The sequence below is a fragment of the Pleurodeles waltl genome, chromosome 7, assembly GCF_031143425.1.
Source record: "Pleurodeles waltl isolate 20211129_DDA chromosome 7, aPleWal1.hap1.20221129, whole genome shotgun sequence".
Taxonomy (NCBI): Eukaryota; Metazoa; Chordata; class Amphibia; order Caudata; family Salamandridae; genus Pleurodeles; species Pleurodeles waltl.
In genome coordinates, this window is record NC_090446.1 from 1,385,980,880 (window position 1) to 1,386,005,923 (window position 25,044).

Sequence of the window (25,044 nt, forward strand, 5' to 3'; positions counted from 1 at the left end):
CATTGAAGCCCTGCGAAGGGCATCAAGAAATGAATAGTTAGTGTGCCTGCTGATGCTACTGGGATACAGGACGGTGCTAGAAATGTTCTCCTTGGTGGAGGAGGCAGGGCCTCAGAGGGTGTCACAATATCAAGAATGATACACAGAGAGTGTGCAAAAACAGTCCCTGGCTGCAAACGGACCCTCTTTGACCGTCGACCGCATGTGCTGCAAGAGACACTCGCCTTTCCACGTGTGTAATTGGTACTGCTCGAAGACCGTATCCGAGCTGATTGCCGCTTGTTTGTATGCAGCCTCCCCTGCCTGTTTACAATGGACCACATTGAGCTGGCAGCAATCGCACCAGGGAACTGAAAGACTTCCGACAAGTGGGTGCCCTCGAGGAACCGTTAGGGCAATCAGCCATATGTCAAGCAAAGCCTGTTATATGGCTGAATCTATACCAACCCTACTAATTAGGCTATACACATAACTCCCACACATACACTCCAAACATAAAAAAGGTGTTTTGTGTCACCCGTACAAATTAAACAAAAGGAAATCTGACTGTGTGAAAATAATTTACAAAGTAATTCAAATATCGTTAGTCTACAGAGTTGCCATGATGGGCACTTGTAGTCAACAAATCGGAGCAATCATACCAAGTAAACTAGAGACTGTAACGCCTGGGCACGCCGCAATGCACAATCACCTGTAAAGACATTCCGGGACAGTTCCCTGCACCGGATGGAATAGACGGGCATCAAGCCCACAACGGAGTATCAATTGAGTGTAACTGACAAGGGACAGGCATGGAGCAGGACAAGGACAATACAAAAGACCATTAGTTGCAACTGACATGTCAGGAGCGGACAGAGCCGGGCTCATGAGCGGGCAGCGTCCCTGGACTAATACGAGTAACTGGCAACAAGCATACAGGCCCCAGCGGAGCGAGCCGCGGCTAAACAAGCGCAGTGCACTGTGAGTAAGTGCAACCGACAGGCCCTACTGGAGGAGGCGGGTGCAACACACATGACACGTGCCCCACGTGACACTCTGGCACTCATTAGAGAGATAGCACGGACGGTGCCAGATTATGGTACGCAGCCTACGCCGCTACCGTCCCTCCTGGCGTCAGGTTCTGGGTGTCGGGATGCTGCTGAATGATGAGACTGCACACCGCCTACGTGCACCGTCAGCGAGGGGCTGGACGAGAGACAGGTGCAGGGCCGGCTCATTACAGGTCAACTAAACACACACGATCGGAATTTTGCTAACAAAAATCATTATAAACCATCACATGAACCTCTTACTCCTTACAAGGAAATCCAAGCTAATGAAGGTCATGTTTCTCGCTGGCTTCCCGTGCATCGTTGGCAAGAGGTCTCCTGGGGAAAAAATCCGCGGATAGGCATTTCACTCATTGGTAGGATGTTTACCTCAGTGGAAGAACATCCTACTAAAGAACGTTATACTGCTCAAAAGGCAATACTGCTCAACAAATCTCACTCAATGGAAGGTCATCTCCTTTAATAGAAGCCCAGCCCCTTTTAATAATGTGTGGTCCATCTCACTCACAGGAAGGCTTTCTCACTCATCTGAAGACTATCTCTTTCAAATGAAGGCCATCTAAACCACAAGAAAGCCATCTCTTTCATTGGAAGGCTTTCCCACTCACTGAAAGACTGACTTCAAAGGAAAGCCATCGAAACCACGAGAAAGCCATCTCACTCACTGGAAGACTTTCCCTCTCACTTGAAGACCATCGCTTTCAAAAGGAGGCGATCTAAACCACCAGAAGGCCATCTCACTAACTGGTAGGTTTTCTCATTCACTTGAAGGCTATCTCTTTTAAAGGGCGGCCACCAAAACAACTAGAAGGCTCCCTCACTCAATGAAAGGCTTCCTCACTCACTTGAAGACTATCTATTTCAATGGGAGCCCATGTGAACTAATAGAGGGTAATCTAATTCATTTCATGTATATATCCATCATATGATTGTGTGTTAGTCAGTTGAAGGCAGTCTCAGTCACGGATATACCCCTAGGGCACTAAAAGCTTTAACAGAATCTCAAATATGATAATAATCTATTTTCAATTCAAAATATACATTTTTGCCCGAAATCCACATACCTATTTACATATCAGAACCTGATTTGTTGAACCAGCTGTTTACAGCTTGAGCTCAATTTCTTGTATGAAGAACTCAGGCACCTCTTAAATACACACTACAAATCTTTTTTATTCACACCAGCTTATGCGCAAACTCTATACAGTAAGGCATCTCACTTTTGGCAGAATCACACTTGCTTCTGGCACACATTACATTTTCTGGGCAAAGGAATATGTTATGTTTCTAGTGTGAGTGTTCTTTGTCTTTAAGTGTTGTATGTCTGACCCTGTTCTGGGATGCCACCCTTCAGCTTCCCATGTTTTGGTAAATTCAATTTCACTGCGTTAGGTGCTGAGGAAGCTGGTGTGTAGACCCTCAAGGGTCATTCAAGGACCATGCTTACTCTTCTGAGCTGAGCTTAAGGGATTCCAAGCTTTTGTATTTGCCAGAGGTGGACTAGTCTCCTGGAATCATGAGATTTAAGAATGTCAACAACTCTAAAAGGGCCGCCCGGCTATGTATAAGTTAAAGTGACAACATTTTCTGTCCCAGCACTATCACCTTTCAGAGGTGAAGGATTGTTCTTCAGTCTTCAAATTCCCACAGAAGTCAGTCCATCTCTGGCAAAGTATGGATTGCACTTGCACATTTGTGGGAAGAAGTGGAGTCTGATGGTTAGTGGAGGAGAAAAGTGGATAGATGTTTGCACACATAAGCAAGCAGGTTCATCATATGTTGAATTTCAGATCAAAAACAATGGTCGCTGGTTAATGTTTTTGCTGTTGGCTTTACTGTGTCTTAAAACGAACAGGTGTGGTGCATCTTTTTGGTCACGAAGAGGGATTCTTAGCCAGAGCCATTAATGTAGCTGCTCGGGCATATGTCCCACTAGCAAATTACCCTTAATGACTGGACAAAGGTAACCAGATATAGACACACAGCCAAGTAGAGTCAGAATCCATTTGTAGGTTAGACCCTGGTATAGATACGGAGATGCCTATAGTGCTAACAAGGGTGGGGGTGAGGGAACTTAGAGAAGGTCCTTGGGTAGGGCTGATATTCTGCCTTATTTGCTGGGCTAACCTAAACATCAGATGATTATTTTCGTATTTCATGAGTTCATGTTCCACATTCAAAAGTTCAGCCATTTCAGAGGCGTGGCATAGCACCCAATGGCCCAGTCCTGGGGACTCCAGTTTGGCACCCCTCTCTACCTGCCTCAGAAAGGAAACACACCTCCAAGCTATCCAACCACCTTATTTCCACCAGTGAGAAAACCCCAACCCAGCAGTGACAGAAAACATATAAGAGTAGCCATCCAATCAGAATGGTACCTTTTGGCTTAAAAGCATTCGTCCAATCCAAGGGGGTCTCGCTTGACCACGCGTCCATTCAGAATGGCATCCTGGGAGTACTCCTCATACCAAAGCATTGTCCTTCAAGTACTCCTTTCACGGTTGGCTACATTTATACATTGGTTTTTGTCAGGTTTTTGTAGTCTGGAAGGAAAATATATTTTTTGCATATAACATTAAATATTTGTCTGTTACAGTATCTCATGCAAACATGCTGGCTAGGAAAATGCAACCTTTAAATAGTATTTTTTCTTTAACTTGTGTTACTTTTGTTACCAGTCCCCATACAGTTTTTTCTGTTCTTCTGTCTTCATACAGCTGCTATGATTTCTTTTGATGCCTTTTCACTCCCGGGCTTGGCCCTTACAACCCTCATTTACAGCTTCCCAGCAGCCATGGAGTGCAATACAAGTTGTGGCTTCCAAAGTTTAAAAATTCCAAAAAACAAACAAAAACACCTTTATTATTTCTAGAAGTCTCACTCTATCCTTCTTCTGTAGGGTAGAGGACTACCATCACACCCTCCTCGGGGAAGGGTTAGAGCCGCAGGAATGTCTTTTGCTCAAAGTTTTTCCATCCATGTTTTCGGTTCAGGTAAGTTTGGTTGTCTTTTTTTCCCCACAAGAATTGCACGTTTTGCTTTTCACATTTTGTTGAGGTTTGTCTTTTTGTTGCTCTGTTTCTTTATTTTTTAATTTTTTTCCTTTGTATGTTTTCTGTCGTTGCCGAGAGCAGATGGAGCAGGGGGGCCAGGTCAGGTTGTGAGGAACAGGGAAGCTTTTATTTCACAGTGACGGCTTCCGCCTGCATATATCGAACAAGGACTGGGTTTTCCTTATAGTTTTCTGTGTGTGGAACAAGAGAAAGGAAACAAGGGGGGAAACAAAAAAGAGGAGAAAAAGACAAAAAAGAAAGAAGGAGAGAGAAAAGGAGAGGTGGGCTCAGCCATTAGCTCTGTCACATTACGGGTCGTCCATGCACCATAAGACTTCAAGTTCCATCAGTCACTTCCAAAGGCTCAGCTTTAATATATACATTTATCTTGAACTGCTTCTTTTTTCTTTTTTTTTTAAACGATTTTTCTGTAAAGAACATGCATCCAGGCAAAAAATGTAGCGTGTTATTGCTTGCAACAGGAATCCATGCACACGAGGGATGATGATAAGGGACGATGAGAAAGGCCTTCTTAGGCCCCCAGACAACTCTTTCCTTAGTCTTTTTTGTGTTTACTTTTAATTGATCCCCCCTTCTGCATCAGTCTTTTTTTAGCAATATAGATCTATTAGCGAGTTGTTTTTTTGTTTTTAAGAGAAAAGGTATGGCTCACAGAATCCTGAGTGTGTGTTGTTGGAAAAGATACAAAGAGAAAGAAACGGGAGAGAGAAAGAGAGAGAGAGGAAAAAATAAGAAAACGGGTTGGGAAGAAAGCACACAGCAGTTAAAAATAAAAAATTAAAACATGAAAAAAATGAGACCATAAAACACCAAAATGGATTAAGAATGTACCACAGTTCTTATGCTGGTCAGAGTTAAAACCTCCCACGTTGTTTTAAAAATTACTACTGATTTTTTAGGATATTTCTTACTATATCTTTCTTAATCCTTTTGGCATCCTTTTCATTTGTGGTGACAAGGAGGGAATGGATGAGGAGGGGCGGAAAGATGCAGGAACGGATTATCTATATATGTATAAACGTATACGTTATTATTTAAAATTAAAATAAAGACAGAGGAGACATATTAAAAACTCCAACTCCCAGGGCCCACTTGAGTGCTTTCATTCTCACTAGAGGAAAATTGTCAAATCATGCCTCTCTCTTTCTCCCCACTCAGCTCTCTGGGGATTGGTGGATTCAGCAGGACCAAAGGATGAATTGAGGTCTTTTCTTTCCAGCAAAGTGCAAAATAGTTTTTTTTTTCTTTAAAGCCAAACATGTTCTTTTTTGAAAATACTTCTGCATATAATTCTATGTATAATATATTTGTCAACCACTTAAAAAGAGGATTGGACTGAGTAGCAGTGTCTGTGCTGGCGTACCCTCCCCTGTGAGGGTCGGTAGACTGGCCTTGGCCCTCACTCGCTTGCTCTGCCGGTGCCGGGTCGGAAGAGTCCATGCTATAAGATGGGGGGGATGATGGGGGAACGCGAGCGTCTCACTGCACACGGAGACCCGAAAGGGGTGGTGAGAGGAGACAGGTGCAGTGCATTCCCACCAGCTAGGCTGCTCAGGCTCCGAGACTTTTCACAACCTTCACATCGATGAGATCAACAAAAAGAAAACACAAACAGAAAAGTTGAATTATGAGCTGCAATTGACCAAAGGGTCAAGCGTAGGGAAATGTCACACACCAAAGGAGCAGGAAATGTCAGATGCTTGGAGACACAACAAGGTGAAACCTGGCTTGGCTGTAGCAAAGGCGGGGGAATGATCTGCAGCCATATATGTGCCCGCTCCTACTGCACACAGATACATAGCGTGCAATGGAAGTTCTTTTCTGTTTGGTCAATGTCATGCCTTATGCAATATCAGTAGACCTACTCGGTCTTCAACTTTTCCCTTCCCTCTCTATTACTATGCATCTCTGAAGGGCCTTCGTGAAGGCTAGGCCTGCCTGAAGTATAAAATTGCTTCAATTCTCCCCCCCAGCCCTGACTGCGATGGCTGCACACTTTGCTAAGATTCTCTCTTAAACGTCTCAACCACTGAAGACTGTTTTCCTTTTGTACACTATTTATAACATCAAGCTATGAAAGTGCTTAATCCTCAACTTATCACTATGAACAGCCTTTCCTCCAGACGGTCTACATATCTCTGAATCGCAGTGCCACGTTCTACTGGTTCTACTTGTGGTTAGATAATTATTTGGTAATGATATCTAATAAACACCCCTTGCCTAGCCACGAATCTGTGGCTATTTGGTGCAAGTCGAACGTGCTATATGCTACAGAACTTGTCATGCTTCCTGATTTGATCGTTTCAGAGTGTCAATCTTGCAGCAGATGTTAGTGATGTCCATAAACAGTTATGATTTCATGCTTACGTCTTCAGCTGTGATGCCTTGAAGGCAAATCACCCCGGATTTAGGATATTACATCATCTGGTTTGATCTATGCTTTTCCATCCTGAAATCTTGCATGCAACAATTCACTGCACATCAAAATCCAAGACGGGTCACCATCAAATATACCCATAATCTCAGAACACTGAATATTACTTCTTCCAGTACTGCATTTGTGCTTGACTACACCATATGTACCAGGTGCATGCTTGTTTGCACGTTTGTGTAAATGAATCAAATTGCGGTTAGCAGGAGGAGACTGCCACTGGTCTTTAATAAAAAAAAAACACAAGGCACCGGCAGAAAACCCCTCATGTCACATTGCTTCCTACTTTTGAAAGTTCTATAGGGTGAGTGGTGAACAATAACTGCTATCAGCATCCTTCCCTTTGTACGTGTCTGGTTTCTGGTTAAACCTGCACCATCACTTTCTGCTCTGAATACATAGCCAACAATCATCGCGTTTTTTCAAACCCAAATTAAAAAAAAAGAAACAAACAAGATGGGCCAATGTCTTCTCTCTCCTTCCTTTATGCAATTGTGTAACAACTAAATAAATCAGCAGAAATTGAATGGGAGGTGCTGCAACACAGTACAAGGATAGATGTAATAAAAATGTTGTATATTTCTACTCCCACTGATCTTGCTGATCTTTCTTTACAAATTTTCTTTTGTGCAAGTAACATGGTGGGTATTTCAATACTATGACGTGCTTTGGCTTTTAGCGCCATACCATATCCCTGGCTCACTCTCTGTGTGAATGTGTGGTGTGTCTAAATCCATTTTTTTAACTGACAAACCTAATTTTAACCGCTCGGCCATATGCCCTGCTAGCAGCTGGCCCGCCTGAAGCTCTGGCTAAAGAACTGTAACCAGGCAGAGACACTTGTGCACAGTGAGAATCCATTAGCCTGTTAAACCTTGCTGTGGATAATTCTCTTGGACAGAATGAATGGTCTTCTCCCCACTTTTCTTTTGGTCTTCTTTGGTTTTCTTCCCGCCAACATGGTATGCACCGAGCGTCACAGTGCGCCAAATCCCTAGCAGCCTGTCCTTACATCTTTCTTACAATGAACATTTGTTGGCACTATAGCATTCAAAGATCTTTCTTTTGATACTAAATTCTTTAAATGTAGATTGCTCTACTCTCCTACTCACCAGCCACCACATAGAGAAGTTATCTGCCATGGATGTTGTAGAGCTTAGCCGGGAGTGCCACCTCATTGTGTCTCTAAGCGGAGGGGAAGACATTACAAGACAGCGCTCCATGCAAACACACAAAACAGAACAAGCAATATCTACCCTGGTAAATGTGACCATGTGAAACCAATTGTTTTGCCTTCATGACAAAATCATTCAAACAACGGAACACTGACACACGCACACACACTGTGGATACAGTTGTAATTGTTTCTGTCAATGTTCACTAGACTATGTAACATGCTCTCACTTTGGCTCCTCAAACTAATGCGTTGAGTGAACTGAGATAAAGCAAGCGTGCTGTTTGCCCACCATTATGCAGCACATGTGATGGACACACTGTTGGACACACTGTCATGAAAAGCATGAAATTTCTGGGGCAGACACTGAAACAATTTCTCTACACCAACAACCAAAGCATAAGATGATATTTGGCCAAGGGTTCCTTTGGCTGCATATCCTTTCAATCTTACTCTCCAAACCCCCCTACCTGTTACCCTCACTCTGCTTTCATAGCCCTCAATGGAAAAGGTCTGCCTTTTCGCTACAGTTTCTTCCATGAAATCTGCCTCCTCTCGTTGCTACTAGACCTACATATTACTGTCAACCACCTTTTATGATCCCTATTTATCTAATAGGTGCACATGAGGAGAAAGTTTGCACAGCAAGAGAGCAGATATGTTGCTTTTGCTACTGCCGTCACTATGTATGATCTGCTCTGGCACCGAGGATGCAAGGACGGATTTGCTTCTGTGTCTTCTTTACCTTAGGGAGTTGAATGTGAAGTATGAACTGGTGGCACTGTATTTCACAAATATGCTTTGTTAAACTCCTAGCGTACTACGTATTAAGGACACACAACGTCTTACACTACTTGTGTAACTAAACCACCAAATGTCTCTCAAAACTCATAATTTGACCTGGAAAAAGAGACTTCGAACACTCGGGTTCTGATTTAGAGTTTAGAGGAGGGGTTACTCCGTCCCAAACATAACGGATATCCCGTAGACAGTATTACAAGTTCCACAGGCTCCGATGGAATTGTAATATGGCGGACAGGATATCTGTCACGTTTGTGACGGAGTAACCCGCTCCGCCAAAATGCTAAATCAGGCCCTCTCTATTCCTCCCACATAGTAAAAAAAAGTCAAATGGCGCAGTAGGAGCAGACACTCGAGCATAAAAAATGTGAGCTTCAGAGACTCAACAGGGGCTAGAACCTAAGGGCACTTAATGGAAAATATTCTACATGCCCCTGAGAGCTAGCTATAGCCTTCACAGATTACCCACAGAGTACTTGCAAACTCATCGAGATATGACTGGGTTATCTGTCTTTGCAGGGTTTAATAATCATAAATGCAAAAGTCATTTAAAGGAGATTTTTTTTTCAGTAAACATGAGATGTCACTTAAACACAGGGACTGATAAATATTTTTGTGTCATTGCTTAGGGAATAAGCTGTCTGCAAGGTAGAAATGGAAGAGTGAGGTTTTAGCCATTCTATCACAAAATGGTCAGGGTCAGGAGTTCACACAGAAAAGGCGACGAAATACAGGAAAAGTAAGTGTGCTTATGGAGAAGGCGAGGTTCAGGAGTCAGGTAGGAGAACGGTGAGGTTAGATAAATCTTTCTGGATGTTGCTTGAATTTGGTCTCCGGGCCTACACGGAGCAGCTTTCATTTCATTTTACTGAATGTATGAAGTGCTTTCACCGAAGTGGTGAACAGCATGCAATACAGTTCAAAATAAAATGATGCAAATAGAAAAAGTTTAGTAATTTTTAGGAATTTAAAAAAGTCGACATAACGTGTTCTCTCAAGGAGTGAAAGGAATATAATGTAGGAGCAGAGACAAGAACGATGTGGAGGCACAAGGTGGTTTGTGCATTCAAGGTAATCTAGAGACACAGACAAAGAAGGCAATAGTGAACATGAAGCCAGCAGAAAGAAATTCGATTTGGACAAATGTGTGCATAATAAGAACAAAAAAGAGTAAAGAAAAAAAAATGTAAAGCGAATAAAGAGGAGACAGGGAAGGATATTTGTCTATCCATCCAAGACAGGACGAGTTTCGAGATTATGAGTTTAATAGCATTAAAAGTCAGGAGTTGAGGAACTTTACAATACTATAGAGCTTAGACAGCAGGGAAAGTGGCAAAATGAAACAAGAGAGAAAATAAGGGATCAAACATCACAACCGAATTACAAGCTGAGAAAGGGAGGTCAGTGGGAAAGAAATAATCAATAGAAGAAAACAAGCATGGGGGGACGAATCAGGAAAATACAAAATCTTGGTTATAGTAGGGCTAAATTGGAGAGAGTGAGAAGGGGAAAACAGACATTGTAATACTCAGCGAGAAGTATTAGGAAGTGAAAGAGGAACGACTTGGAGAATATCAGAATAGAAGTAATAGAATGCACATTAGTGTAAATAGAGAATAGAAGAGGGCCTAGGTTGGAGTCTTGATTAACCCCACCGAGATAAGAAAGTGGCTTGCCCTGCCATGGCACACAAATGGAACAGCGAGAGAGATAGTAAAGAGAGAAATTAAAGCAAAACTAGAGAGCTCAAGAGACGGAACAGAGGAAGACATTACAAAGTGACTGATCATGTCAAAAGCGGCACATATATCGAAACCAACACTTCTATTCATAGAGATTTATAGCGTGTGTAGCTACCCAAGAAGGGCCTCCTAGCGCTAATTTAGCAACAGATGAGGCTGAAGGAAGACATTAGTTATAAGGTGGGTTCAAAGCAGTTTCCTGAATTTGAGTTCAGACTCCCTTTTCCTGATGTGCTAAGAAGGTGTATTCCGATGTTTGGGAGCTAAAAAAAGCAAAATAACTTCCTCTCCTACTTCTTTTTTTACTCTAGGCACAGCAAATAACTGTTGGTTGACAGAGCGCAGCGCTCTTGAAGCGTTATGCGGGGTAAGAAGTCTTAAAATGAGCATTGGACCTCTTTTGTACATGGCTCCATGTGCTAGGCCCGTAGCCTTGTACTGAATTTATTTGGTTAGGGGCAGCCAGTGTAGCCTGGCCAGAGACACCTTGGTAGAGTGAAATTTAGGGATTGTGAGTAGTATGCGTTCAGAGACATTTTGGACTACTTGTAGTCTTCTGATGACAGTTTTGGAACAAGCCAAATAAAAGGAGTTTCCATACCAGATGCAAGATGATTAACCCTTGTACCACGATTCTATGTGATGATTTGGGTAGCCGTTTCAGAAGCTTTCACTCTGTTCTGAGTAGCCCAAAGCAGACTGCTGCAAGTTTTTTTACTTGGGTAGTCAATGAAGGCTTATCATGGAATCAAAAACCCAGACTCTTCACTTCTGGTTTTGGCATTGGAAAATCGCCCAGACATTTAGCGTGATGTATCAAACCATCTCCTGTGGTTGTTTCCTTCTACTGTCACCTTAGTTTTTTCGCCATTTGATTTTAGACTGCTAGCTGTCATCTACTCTAACACACATTTGAGATGAACGGAGGTCCCTTCTGATTGACAGGAGAGCGAGATAATGATCTGGTATTATCCACATAGGATATGGAGGAAAAGCCATAGTCTTTTATGATCACTGTTAATGAGGTTATTTATATACACGTTAAACAGAGTCGGATTTAGCAGGAACCCTGAGAGATCCCACAGTTTATGGCATATATTTCTGATTTTGCAGCTCCCTCACAAACATGAAACGTTCTATTTTGAAGGGTCAAGGTCAGCCAATTGAGAGCAGATCCGGCAATTCCTACTTCCTCCAGTCTTCTTACTAGCAAAATGAGAGGAACTGTCTCAAATGCTGCACTCATATCCAACATGATCAGAGCAGCAGTACCTCCCTGATCCAGAATGACTTTTAGGTCCTCCTGTCTGTTTGAGAGCAGTGAAGAATGTCATTGGCTTCTAAGTACAAGGAGAGACTTTTGTTAATATATTTTTCTAGAATTTTACTTGGTCCAGGTAGAAACGAGATAAAGCGATAGTTTTCACATTTGGAGGGGTCGACTGATGCTTTTTCCCCCAAGCACTAGGAAAGCCAATATGTCACGGTTCTGGGACCTGTTGCCTTTGCCAATAATTCTTTGGGATGCTGTACAGCTGATTCTGTGAAGCATGACAAAATAGGAGGAAAAAAACCTATAAGATGGCTGGCTGCTTAATTTTGTATGTGTACGCACTACGAATGCGCATGCCTACAAAATAATTGTTTTCTTTTTATTTACTAATCCAATTCACAAAAAGAAGTAACACAAAAGTGTTTTTTTCATTTAAGAGGGTGGGAGAAGCAACAAAGACCGCAGGAGGTGGGAGAAGCAACACAAAGTGCAGGGATTTAGCTGAAGCCATACAAATGCCTGGGGGAGCCGAAGTAACACAGAAACCATATGTGGAAGCAGCATGAAGGGCGGTTGAAGCAACATTAAGGGCAGAAAAAAGTATAAGATATGGAGAGACAACAACATGGAATGCAGGGGTCGGGGGAGAAGCACACAGTCAAGCGAGAGCAATGTGGAGCCAGTGGGGATAGAAGCACACAGGCAAGCAAGCAACACAGGTGGATTAGTACCTGAGGGCAAGCACATTATGGAGGGTGGCAGGGGAGAAGCAGACGCGAGAGGAGCAATACAGAGCAAGATGAAGTGAGGTCAAAGGGGAGAGAGAAGCACGCAAGAGAGACAGCTGGAAAACACATGCACGCCTTGTGGAGTTTTTAAACATAAAGAAAAAAAGCAGAGCTTGAAAAAATAGACTAGAGTGAAAAATAGATTGGAGGGGGGAAGAAGACGAGTCACAATAGGAGAATAGACGGTTACATATTCCTTGTTCAAAATTGTGGAGCAAAGATAGAGGATGAATGTGACAGTGGAACTGTACATTAATGAAAATTTCTTTAAGAACTGGGAAAACTGTGATGAGTTTGGAAAGGCTTGGGAAGAACCCAGTGGAAAGACAGAGACTGAAAATGGAAACCAGAACAGAAAAAAATGATAACACAGTAAAATACAGGAATCAGGGAAGAATAGGGGCAAGAAGGAATCGTTGAGGAAACGGGTCCAGAAAGAATATCTGTAAGAAAAGCTGTTTGAAGAAAGTCACAAAATGAGGCAATGAAATCTGTACAACAAAAGGAAAGGAATGAACGAGGAAATATAGGGGAAGGGACAGAGGATGTCAGTTAGAGAAAATGTCCTGATGCAGATTATTGAGTTTAAAGGCGCAGATTAAAATTGGCCTTTTCGAAGTGCAAAAGACGTGGCTTGGTACAGAGATGAAATGTAGATGCAGATTTGGTTGCAACCGGTTTGGTGAGGGCGAGGAAGCCCTCACGACATTTTCAGGACATGCAAGGAAATGAATAAGGAAGTGACACTGTATTGCAAGAAGAGAAGGGATGCTTGTTTTAAGCACCAGAGTACTATGTCCAAATGTATGGATCTCTAATATTTTATATTAGGTGAATGGAAATAGTGTGCCATTTCTGACGGATGGGTGTGGCTTATGGGAGACAGAAAAAACGGCACGTGGGTGGTGATAAATAATAAGAACAGAAAGCATATATGAAGTCCCTTTTAAGTGTGGGTTATGTTTGTTGGAAGTTTGATAGTAGAGTTCTAAATGGGAGAAGCTATTTTACAATAAGCTTTCTTGTTAGTCAGATGTTCATGAGGTCGTGGGGAGGGCCTGCTAAGAAATACAGAGCAAAAGAAAAGGACAGGAGGCTCAATAATGTCAGCAAAAATAGGGAGAGGCTCTCGGAGTCCTGTAGTAAAACAGGTTATTGGTTTAGGACGCAGTGAAAATAAATGAATAATTACTTAGTACTTTGGATTTTAAGGGTTTTATATTATGGCTAAGGAATGTGGGAGTATGTTGTTTTGTGAGCTTATATCTGTCTCAGGTTTAAAGCGACTTTATACCCCAAGAGACTAGCAGAAATTGTATTTGTCATGATGCTGTCAATACTTCTAAACCCTCTCTTATGAACTGTTGATGTGCAAGCTACTGAATATAACAGGTAGGTCATCAATAACACGAACTTCAGAAAAAATGATTTTGTTTAATGCCCCGAAGACAGCTGCGGAAAATGGGTTTATCACAGACCAGGAATCAATCTGCAGTCAACCAGGGCCAGATCAGAAGCTGTGAAGGTGTCCGTGGGGCACTGGAGGTGAAAGCCAGTCCAAGGTTCAGGCAAAACCTCATCTCAATTTGTGTCGATTGGGCAACTGGAAAAGGGAGATGGAGTTCACTGGATGGTTTTAAAGAATAGCAAGAGGTTTGTGGCAGTCATATCTGCAGGGGTGGAAAACGCCATCTTGAGGTCCATGCTTGACATCATCTCTCTAGGCTTCAAAAACTGACAGTAGAGCCCCTGCCATTAAAAGTGAGGACTTCAAGCATGCACAGCATACCACAAACACTACTATCATTAAGACTGAAGGCTGGCAAATAACGTAAAGCAGAGGGAACCAGAAACTGGCATAAGACCAACATTCCACTGTGGTTACAACTGAGGGCCAACCCAATGACATAAGGCTACGGCCCCATTATAACTAAAACTGGGGGTCGGTCCCACACACTGAAAGCAGCCCAGAACCTTTCTTGGCATTAACACTGATAACCCAGACAATGGAAGCAGGAATGTACAGCATTTGGCATTACAATTCAAGGCTCCAGTCAATGGCACCAAACTGATGCCCCACTAACAGGATCCCACACAGTGGAAGCAGGATAAAATCACTCTTACATTAAACTGATGAACAAGTACACTGGCAATATGTCAGAACCCAACTGGCAAACAACTACCATTCTTGGTAAACACCTACCACTGGTGGAAAGTGTCTTTAAGTGATTTGGTTAGCAGTGACCAAGGGTAAATTCTCTCTGGCACAATTACTTGTTCTCACCAGTGAACACATTTTTCTCGAAATAGTGTTTTTAAGACCACTGTGTAGATAGACTTTGCCGTCAGGGAATGAGGACAGATTTGGTACATCACTAAGACTCTGTGCTGGATGGCACAGTCACCAAGTTTGATCTACTGAAAGCGATTTTTAGCTGAGATTAGGTGATGATGCTAACATCAGAAACTCAGGTTGAGGCTCGTTGACACTATTGCAATTGCTCATCGAAGTCTGAATCTCTAAGGAGAAACTGCAAGTTTTGACTTGTAGAATTAGTAGAACAGCACTTGCATGCTGTAAGTGTAATAGGTGTAATTTTGGAATGTAATGCTGTAGCACTCAGCGGCAGTGGCTGTGTACAGAAAGAATACAGCAAAGATAAATGACAAGAACATGTCAGCCGCCACTGCAAACTAATGATGGGATAAGGCAAACTTCTCTAGGCATATAATCTGACAGAAACACTGTCAACTGTTACCTAACTTAGGCCAACGCCCCCACCACCTTTTCTGGATAACTGTAGAGGGCGGTCAAAGGTGTCGACTACCACAGAGAGGTCTATTAACATAATTGAGAAAGTCCAGGATGGTTGACTGGATCTCTACGAGGGCAATTTCATTATGCTTATTCGAGCAGAACCCTAACTGGCAGACCTATTGGATTTAAACTTTATGTTTAGTTTTCAAGAATACAGAGCAACACATTTATAGGTCATAGGAAAAAGCAGTGCCACATACTGTATAATCACGTGACACAGGTAGGGCTATACAAACCAAAACCATTAAATATTGAGCAAATAGAATGATTTCACCCACCATAGGCGTAAGATGGGATCTCAAGCGATAGGGATTTTCCTCTTTGGCTGTTTGCATACATCATGCCTGCTTCCAAATGAACCTCTCAGTTAACATCAAAACATATATTAGCATTGAATTTATTTTTGCCATTTTCCTCAGATATGTTTGGAGAGGCCATTATTTCATTGGTCTAAATGTCTCAAGGAGCAGTCACATATGATTTGTAGTTTTGAATTCTTTAAAGAATCTTTTTATTTGTATTTTGTAACAAAAACTCTTGGCTGCAGTTCAACAATTAAAATGCATATTATCAAGAATATAGCGTGTAGGTGGGAACCAGATGGGTGATTCCACACTCACGCCTTCTCCAGGGCGTCTACTGGTGTAATATTTCCCCAAAGTCTATTCTGGGTTAATCTAGAGCCCCGTGCTACGGCCCCCAAAGTCAGAGTGTAGTTTGCTAATGTTCATATAATGCAGAAGATCTCTGAGTCAGGAAGAGGTAGCAAAGACAAGACCACAGCTCCACTGAGATGCTAACTGCAGCAGGGCCATAGTGATGTATTTGCCCAGCGTCGTTGGCAGTTCCTGTACAAAGTCCAGCAGCTCCTGCAGTGGGGTTGGGAGCAAGTCCATCTTAACCATTTTCAACAGGTTGAGGAACAGTCTAATATGTCACTGTATTAGGGCATTACAAAGGTACATGGAGGAAGTCTGTATTTGGGGCCTTACAGAGATTGCATTGCATATCCCCACGTAGCCTATCAGACTAACTTTTGGGTGTGTTGCAGACTCTATGTAAACATTTTAAATGCATCACCATGTGTCTTCCTTTAAGGGTTACACTACTTGTTTGAGCACAGCAGTATGTCCACTAAGCATTGGGAACTGGGAGTCCTTGGCCCTTGTTCCATTTTGCCCTAGCTTTTATGTTACCATTCTTACCCTAAATGTTCCCCATGATATATAGTCGAGACAAAAACCTCTTCAGGTTGGGTTGATTTTCAGATGCAATAATAACAATAGGGCTTTTGGTGCCTCTGGGTATGTTTCATATCTAGATTTCAGTGTGGTTTGAAATTGCAAAAAAAAGCATATGTATATATTATGATGTCATGTCCTCTCGGTCTACAAGGCACCCGAATCTACAAAAAGATGATTCTGGAAGACATCATCCACTGTCTGCATTCCTAGCTTTTGCAGCTGTGCACCTACCTCGAGTTTGAGAGTGTGAGGACGACAAGGACTCCTTCGCAACAGCAGATTCGGGTACTATACAGCAGTGCTTCCTGTATTCCTGCTCAGCCTGTGCCAAGCGGAGTATGGGAGTGGATGTTTTGTTTGTTTAGTGCTACTGAAAGTGGGTGTGGAGAAGAAATGTCTGCTTCTCTTACTATGTGTAGGAGACTTTGGCTGGAGGATGGCTCGGACAGTATGCAAAACGTGCAGTAGTTGCACAGTTCAACATCAGGGATTCTCAGTCTCTCTTCTCTGTAAGGAAAGTCAGCGTCTCCCATTTAATATGGAGCTGTTTATCTGCCAAAAACAGCTTGATAAGGAGTTTGTGAAGAAGTAACAAGGCAGATGTATTGAAAAGTTCTGCAAGAGGTCGAGGACCCTAAGCAAAACCACCATCTTCATCAAGGCCACCCTGTCCTGAGCAGATATAAGGAGTTAGATCCAGTAATCCACCTGTTTCAACAGCATCTTGCTCACTGACAGGATTCCAAGAACATCTGAAGATATATTTTCACGCGTCACTCCATAGTCCTTCATAACGGTTATGCATTAGAAATGGGGCAGTCATTTTTACACTCCAACTGACTCAGATCTGCTTTCTTTAACAGAAAGCACAATTAAGCAAGCTGGTTTCAGAAAATTCAGGCATAATCATGACAAGAAGAAGCATAAAGATGGGGTTAATTGGAAATACAGTTTTTGCACATCTGAAAAAGTAACTTACCTTTGGTAGTGATCATTCTGGTGGATACTCTATCTACACTTGCAGATTTATTACCTTTTGAATATAACCAGGTGCTAGACTGGAGCCATAAACTATGCAATAGCTCTCTCCACCAGAAGGTGGTGCTGGTTCATTCTTGGCATTGGTTGTAATGTTAATAAGATATCACTGAAGCTATACAGTGCCAACATGATGCCCTGACATCAGTTTGTCGTACGTTTCTTTGCACCCTTTGAGGCAGAGATGTGGACAGCATCAGATCAAATGTGCACTGCCAAAAAACCTAAACGTGGAACCCTATCATCTCAGAAATCTATGCCATCGTTCAGAACAGGGAGCTGGGTAGAATCGGTGAGCAATCTACAGTAAAATACTGTATGTACAAGAAAGACCATTACTGAAGGAAAGAAAATAAGTTACTTACCTGTAACTGTAGTTCTCCAGTATTGGTATCATTCATAGATTCACAAGCTTGAATCATTCCCCGTCATCGAAGTGGGAGTACCACAGTATTATAACAAGCAGTATGCGTTAGTGTAATAGGATGTAAAGGAAATGCAAAGTTTAACTTACTAGCCTATCTATGCACTTTTTAAAAAAGGACCAAAGTTGTCCAATGACTAATCAGGCAACAGCCCCCTTTAGAACCCTCACCAAAGAGACTCCAGTTCCTCAGATTTTCCCTTGCAAGGGTGAGCTAATACTGAAAGCCCAATAAGGGGAGCCTCTATGGGAAAGAGGGTGGGTCGTATGTGGATCTATGACAGTTACCAATACTGGAGAACTAGAGTTACAGGTAAGTAACTTATTTTCTTCTCCAGTACTGGATCTTTCATAGATTCACATGCTTGAATCAGAATAGTCAGCAGTTTGTAACTATAAATAACAGGCATATACAGAATAAGAGGATGTTGGGAAATAGAAATTATAACGTGACTCACCTTATTGGAATAGATGGCGTAGAAAAGCTTGCCCCACTGCTGCATCCAACTTATTAGCCTCATCCAGGCAGTAGTGAGTGAAGGTGTATCTGCTGGACCATGTTGCTGCTCTGCAGATCTACTGAATGGACAAACCCGCAAACAGAGCTGTTGATGTAGACACAGCTCTTGTAGAGTGGGCCTTCACTCTATGCGTCAACAGTTTTCCTGCTTTTGTATGGCAAAATTGGATGGCATCTGCAACCCATCTTCCGATTGTAGCTTTGGATGCTGCAAACCCTTTTCTCAAATTACCAAATGTCACAAATCCCTGATCTGATTTGCAAAATTGTTGTGTTATATGTAAATAAAACTTGATGCATCTCTTAAAATTCATGGTGTGAAGAGTTTGCTCTGCTCTTGTTTGAGGATTCGGAAAAAATGTTTTTAAAACAATGGGCTAATTTAGATGAAAGTCCGTTAGGTATTTTAGGTATGAATTTAGGGTTAGTCCTAAGGAGAATACTGTCTTTTTCTAACTGCATAAAAGGTTCTTTTATAATAAACGCTTGTATCTCACCAAGCCTTCTAGCACCCTCCTAAAACAAGATATTGCATCTTATTGATGAATGGGCAAAGCCAGATTTTGCTAGATGTAAGAGATATCGAAAAATGTGTTCAGAAGTTGAAGAAAACGGGTGAAATTTCTTTGTTGGCACCAAATACAGAAATGTTTCCATTTTAGTTAACGTGATTTATTGGTGGCATATGCTCTGGCTTTGGCCAAAAGTTCTCTACAATCAGAGGGAATGTTCAGGTTTTCCAACTCATAGAATTCAGACACCAAGCGATAAATGTAGAGATATCGGATTGGGGTTTCTCCAGCTCCGTGCGTCGATTCTTCGGCCGCGTTTCCGGCGAGCGTCGATTTTCAGCCGCGGAGCTGGCGGCACGTCATTTCTTCAGCCTCATATTGGAGTCGCCTCGATCTTTTGCCTCCTCTTAGGCTGCCAGCTTCTCCTTTCAGTGAACCAGGAACTGGATGGGCACCACAGGGCAGAGCAGGAGTCTCTCCAGAGACTCCAGGTGCCGGTAGAGGTAAGTCTTTGCTGCCCCTGAGACTTCAAACAACAGGAGGCAAGCTCTAAATCAAGCCCTTGGAGATCTTTACAAGATGACACACAAAGACCAGTCTTTGCCCTCTTACTCTGGCAGAAGCAGCAACTACAGGATAGCTCCACAAAGCACAGTCACAGGCAGGGCAGCTCTTCTTCCTCAGCTCTTCAGCTCTTCTCCAGGCAGAGGTTCCTCTTGGTTTCCAGAAGTGTTCTAAAGTCTGTGGTTTTGGGTGCCCTTCTTATACCCGATTTCTCCTTTGAAGTAGGCTTACTTCAAAGCAAAGTCTCTCTTGAATGTGAAATCCGGCCTTGCCCAGGCCAGGCCACAGACACTCACCAGGGGGTTAGAGACTGCATTGTGTAAGCGCAGGCACAGTCCTTTCAGGTGTAAGTGACCACTCCTCCCCTCCCTCCTAGCACAGATGGCTCATCAGGAAATGCAGACTACACATCAGCTCCCTTTGTGTCATTGTCTAATGTGAGGTGCAACCAGCCCAACTGTCAAACTGACCCAGACAGGGATTCCACAATCAGGCAGGGTCACAGAAATGGTATAGGCAAGAAAATGATCACTTTCTAAAAGTGGCATTTTCAAACACAATCTTTAAATCAACTTTACTAAAATATGTATTTTTAAATTGTGAGCTCAGAAACCCTAAACTCCACATGTCTATCGGCTCCCAAATGGAATCTACACTTTAATCATATTTAAAGGTAGCCCCCATGTTAACCTATGAGAGGGACAGGCCTTGCAACAGTGAAAAACAAATTTAGCAATATTTCACTGTCAGGACATATAAATCACATTACTATATGTCCTACCTTAACCATACACTGCACCCTGCCCTTGGGGCTACCTAGGGTCTACCTTAGGGGTGTCTGACATGTAAGAAAAGGGAAGGTTTAGGCTTGCCAAGTGGGTACACTTGCCAAGTCGAATTTACAGTTAAAACTGCACACACAGACACTGCAGTGGAAGGTCTGAGACATGATTACAGAGCTAATTATGTAGGTGGCACAACCAGTACTGCAGGCCCACTAGTAGTATTTGATTTACAGGCCCCGGGCACCTCTAGTGCACAGTATTAGAGACTTACTAATAAATTAAATATGCCAATCATGGATAAGCCAATTACATACACATTTTGTAAAGGAGCACTTGCACTTTAGCACTGGTTAGCAGTGGTAAAGTGCCCAGAGTAACAAAAACAGCAAAATCAGAGTGCAGCACACATCAACAACCTGGGGAACAGGAGCAACAATTTAAGGGAGACCACGCTAAGGATGAAAAGTCTAACAATAGGCTATTAAGTTAAACTTTTCATTCCCTTTACAGCCTATTATACTAATCAATACTGCTTGTTTTGATACCATGGCACTCCCACTTTGACGACGGGGAATGATTCAAGCATGTGAATCTATGAAAGATCAAATACTGGAGAAGTAAACTTTTCTCCTGCTGGATAACTGTACCTACAGACTCCTTAACATTTGAATATATATCACAGCAGTACCTTCTCCTAGTTGGTGAGTATGAATAAGTGTTCAGTTTAGGAAATTTTACAGGAACAAGTGAAATGGCTATCACCTCTAACTTCTGAATTCAAGCAACAGTGCTTCCAGAAAGTGAAAAGGGAAGCCATGCCGCCTCAAAACAAATCTCGGCCAGGGGAACTCTCCTCGTCAGTTTCAATGTCGTTGCCTTTGCTCTGCTGGAATGAGCATGGCTTTCCACTAGTGGTTACCTTTTAGCAAGTTCAAAGCAAATCTCAATGCAGAGGATAATCCATTGTGGCAGAGTCACCTACTGGACCTCATTGCCCCTTTCGCTGCCCATATATTCAAAAAAAGCATGAGCGACCGTTCTAAACTCTTTTGTCTGATGGACATAAAAGCTTACTGCCTTACGAAGGAGTAGCTAGTGTAATCTTTTCTCCTCTTTGGTGGGATGAGGCTGAGGGAAAAATGTGGGAGAGTAATGGACTTCCCCACATGAAATGGCATTACCAGCTTGGGCGGGAAAGATGTTTTAGTCCTGAGAACCCGTCTGCCGAGTAAAACCAGGTAAATGGTGGATTGACACACAGTGCCTGCAGCTCAATTAATTATCATGCTGAAATGGTTGCCACTAAAAACGCAATCTTGAAAGTCAACAGCCACAATTGGCAGCTGTTGTGTGTTCAAACAGGGGCCTCTCTCAAAAACATTTGAACCAAATTGTGGTCACAATGGGGCATGACAAAAGAAGGTGGAGACATGTAAAACACCCAAAAGGTGCGCATCAACAAGGTGAAAGGAGCTCAGCTCTCCCTGCTCAATTGACAGGCATGACGGCGGAGGCACTGGAGGCTGCATTGCAGAACCTGCTGCTCCGACTTGGTTAGGCGGACTTCTCTGCGAGGTAGCTGGAGCGTGGAGCTCATGGATAGTCACATAGGTCTCTATACCGCACACTTTTTGGCTAGTATGGGGTGATCATAAAGACATTGGCCAAGTCCCATGCACATTTTTTAACACTCACGGAATTGAGGGTACTTAGGAAATGAGTAGTGAAGCGGGAAATAACATAATAACTGTAATACATCATCCAAGGTTCTAGCAACAGAAACTGGAGGGCACAGAAACTGCAGGCAGTATGCATTCTAGTGAATGACAAACAAGTCCAACTGAGGGGCATTCCACTTGGTGAAGATATCCTGAACTGACTCTGGATGAAGTTGACACTTAACGTCACACAGTGATACTGACTCAGGCTGTCAATTAGTCTCTTTAGGGAGCCTACTAGATGGCGGTCAGCTAGCCAAATTGCATGCGCATGTACTCAGGGCCACAGTCTCAAAGCTTCCCAGCAGAGAAGATAAGACCCCACACCTTCCTGTTTGTTAAAATACCATACAACGGTCATGATGTCTGTTAAGATCTGGGCAGAATGGCTACAAAGGGATGGCAGAAGACCTTTCAGCTCAAACAAGTTAATGAGTAACAACTGCTCTTCTAAAGACTAGAGCATCTGATGTCCAGTTCCTCTAGATGCACACTCACCTTAAAGTTGATGTGCTCCAAGACTCGTGTGTTCTGTTACAACAGGTTCTCCTCTACTGATATTGTAGTGTATGGTGGAATTCTGATGTCTGACAGATCGTTCCCATGTAGTACCACTGCAGACGGAGGCACCAGTGCAGAGCCCCTGTGCCAACATGCATGGGTGACCAGTAGAATTCAGGAAGCTACAAGAGCACACAGGAGAAAACCATGATGAATGGCACCTAAGCTCAATTCCAAAACATAGGACACCCCAAATTTCCAAGAACCCATGGGGAGGAGGAAAACCTCATAGCGATGTTATGTCCATTACTGCCTCTATGCATAAGAAAGGCCTAGAGGGCTGTAGGTGCAACTTGAGCTAGTTAACGAAAAAGTCCAAGTTGACCAGCAGAGAAGCTGTGGAGGCCAGATGGTGCAACAGGGCTTAAAGACTGATTTTTCTGGATTGGGAGGTGGAGACATCCACATTACAAAAAGTAGAATCATTTTGTGAGAAAAAATCACAGACATTAGCTCCAGATCTGGGTCAGAAGGTGCACAAAAAAGGGAACTGGCATCAGTGCAGCTGGGTAGTGCTATTGGGCTCCAATGATCTTATATCTACACTGAAACTGATGTCAAGATGGAGCCAGCACCATGGTCTGGTGCGAGAGCTATTGCAAACTTTCCAAATCCAGTCTGGTGCCTGGGGTTATTCAAATGGTGTGGATTCTTAAGACAGAGATGCCATTAAGAATCTGATTAGTTTTGATAGATATGGGCCCCCAAGCAATAAGTTACAAAGTTTACAGAACTGATCAGACCTCCTATTGTGTAACTTTTTTGTAGTCACACAGCACATGTGCATGAATGCAGACTGTGTGTTAAGGAGTCTCTATTGCGATTGGCCTTTTAAGTCACCTTTTCTCTTATTTCTGTATTTGTTTTGTAGGAAAAACATGTAACATGTTATACCCAATCATCTCAGGTTATGGCTGACTTCAATACCATCCTGAAAGATGGAAGCAAATGTAGGCATGTGTTCACATCAACACTAGTCAAAGGACAAAGTGGCTTCGTTCTTAGTTTTTTTCAGAATTATTTTAACTCAATTAGAGGCCAACAAACCATTTTTGTACTTTTTACTGCCATGATATAATAGCAACTGTACTCTACAAAAAAGACTGTACCATCATTCACCATTTAAAAGGTGCCATAACTTCTTATAAGGTTTAATCAATATATCTACTATGTAGCATTTTTCAAACATAGATATACACGGATACATGTTTTATGTCATTTTTAGCTAGTCCCAATGTGCACTGATATCTGGCTTCCAAAATACCAAACTGTTGTTAGCTTTATAAGAAGTTCCATGGCTTCCTTATTTTCTTGTGTCATTCACAAAAGAGGGATATACCATAACTGTTGTAGGCAATGAGCAAGCTAACTGAAAACCAAAACCTACTGAGTGCGGACTATCAGCTGGCTGTTTACCAGCCATACAAAATTCAAACCCACAGTGAACTGAGCAGCCCTATGACACAAAGACCCTTTGATTTTGCCAAAAGTAAAATGGAATGATTTGCTCGGTAGGAACACATCACTGCAACACCTGTCGCCCTCTCCAAGGATTTGAGAACCTAGTTGAGTTTTGAGATTTAAAGTGTCATAAGCCATTTCTATAAAGTCTACAGTGATGCTATGGCAACAAAATACGACTGTCACCTTAAGGCTTGAAAAGCTGATGAAGTAGGGGCTGAGAAATTACTATTTTTTGCTATGCTTCAGGAAACCGAACTAGAACAGATGACTAATTTTAAGACTGTGTACAGGGCTGTTTAAGGGCCCCTATGGATCCCTTGGGTCATGGCACAAATATGCTTCCCCGATCATTAAGCAATATGTACTGCCTGTAACATTCACCAGTGCTTGAAATGCAAAAGAGCTTGAACTGAGGCACTCCATCCCCTACAAGGAGAGGGGATGGGGAAGACTGCAGCCTTCTTGAAACATAACTCAGAAGAGGAACTCCAGGAAACACATTTCAGCATGCTCTCTGATCACTGGATACAAGGACAGAGAAGAGCTTGCCTGGTTGTTGGAACTGTACTATGAAGTGTAGGGGCTCTGTTGATTTGAGATTAAGGAGTATGAATGAATGAGTGAAAGAAGCTTATAAAGCATGTCAGAAACCTCAACAATATATCCCAGTGCTAAGGCCATTGACAGATGACAAGATGGAAAAGAGAGGTTAAAGAATGGCAGAAAAGAGCCAGTATTTTAAAGCCTAACAAGTAGACAAGACAATTAAGAACAGATTGGAGATGGTGGGGCAAAGAGCTACAGGCATGTGTGAAGTAGTAGGAGAAGGATCTGCCTACAGTTCTGGAATGACAAATGCAGGGAATATAGATTAGATGAGATCTGACAGATCTAAGATTGTGGGAGCCACAATACCGAGCAAAGTAAAACAAAGAAAAATTGATAAACTAAGAAAATGTGTTTGTAATCAAGCAGGCAGTGTAAGATGGCAAAAGTGGGTAGAAATGTGATGCATCTGTGAGAGTCTGAGTCTTAATGCACAATTCTGGATAAATTATAACTGA

General features: G+C 42.5%; 1 protein-coding gene across 2 annotated transcripts in view; it reads right to left on the reverse strand.

Annotated features, from left to right (window-relative positions):
- Window positions 1-4,519: 4,519 nt before the first annotated feature.
- Window positions 4,520-25,044, reverse strand: part of LOC138246380 (voltage-gated potassium channel KCNC1-like) — a 607,134-nt gene continuing 586,609 nt past the window's right edge. Inside the window, exon 6 of one of the 2 annotated variants that reach the window (XM_069200948.1) lies at window positions 4,520-5,698. The gene's annotated coding sequence lies outside the window, so the exon portion shown is untranslated. The remainder of the gene's footprint in view (window positions 5,699-25,044) is intronic. The other variant, XR_011194269.1, reaches the window with a different exon arrangement.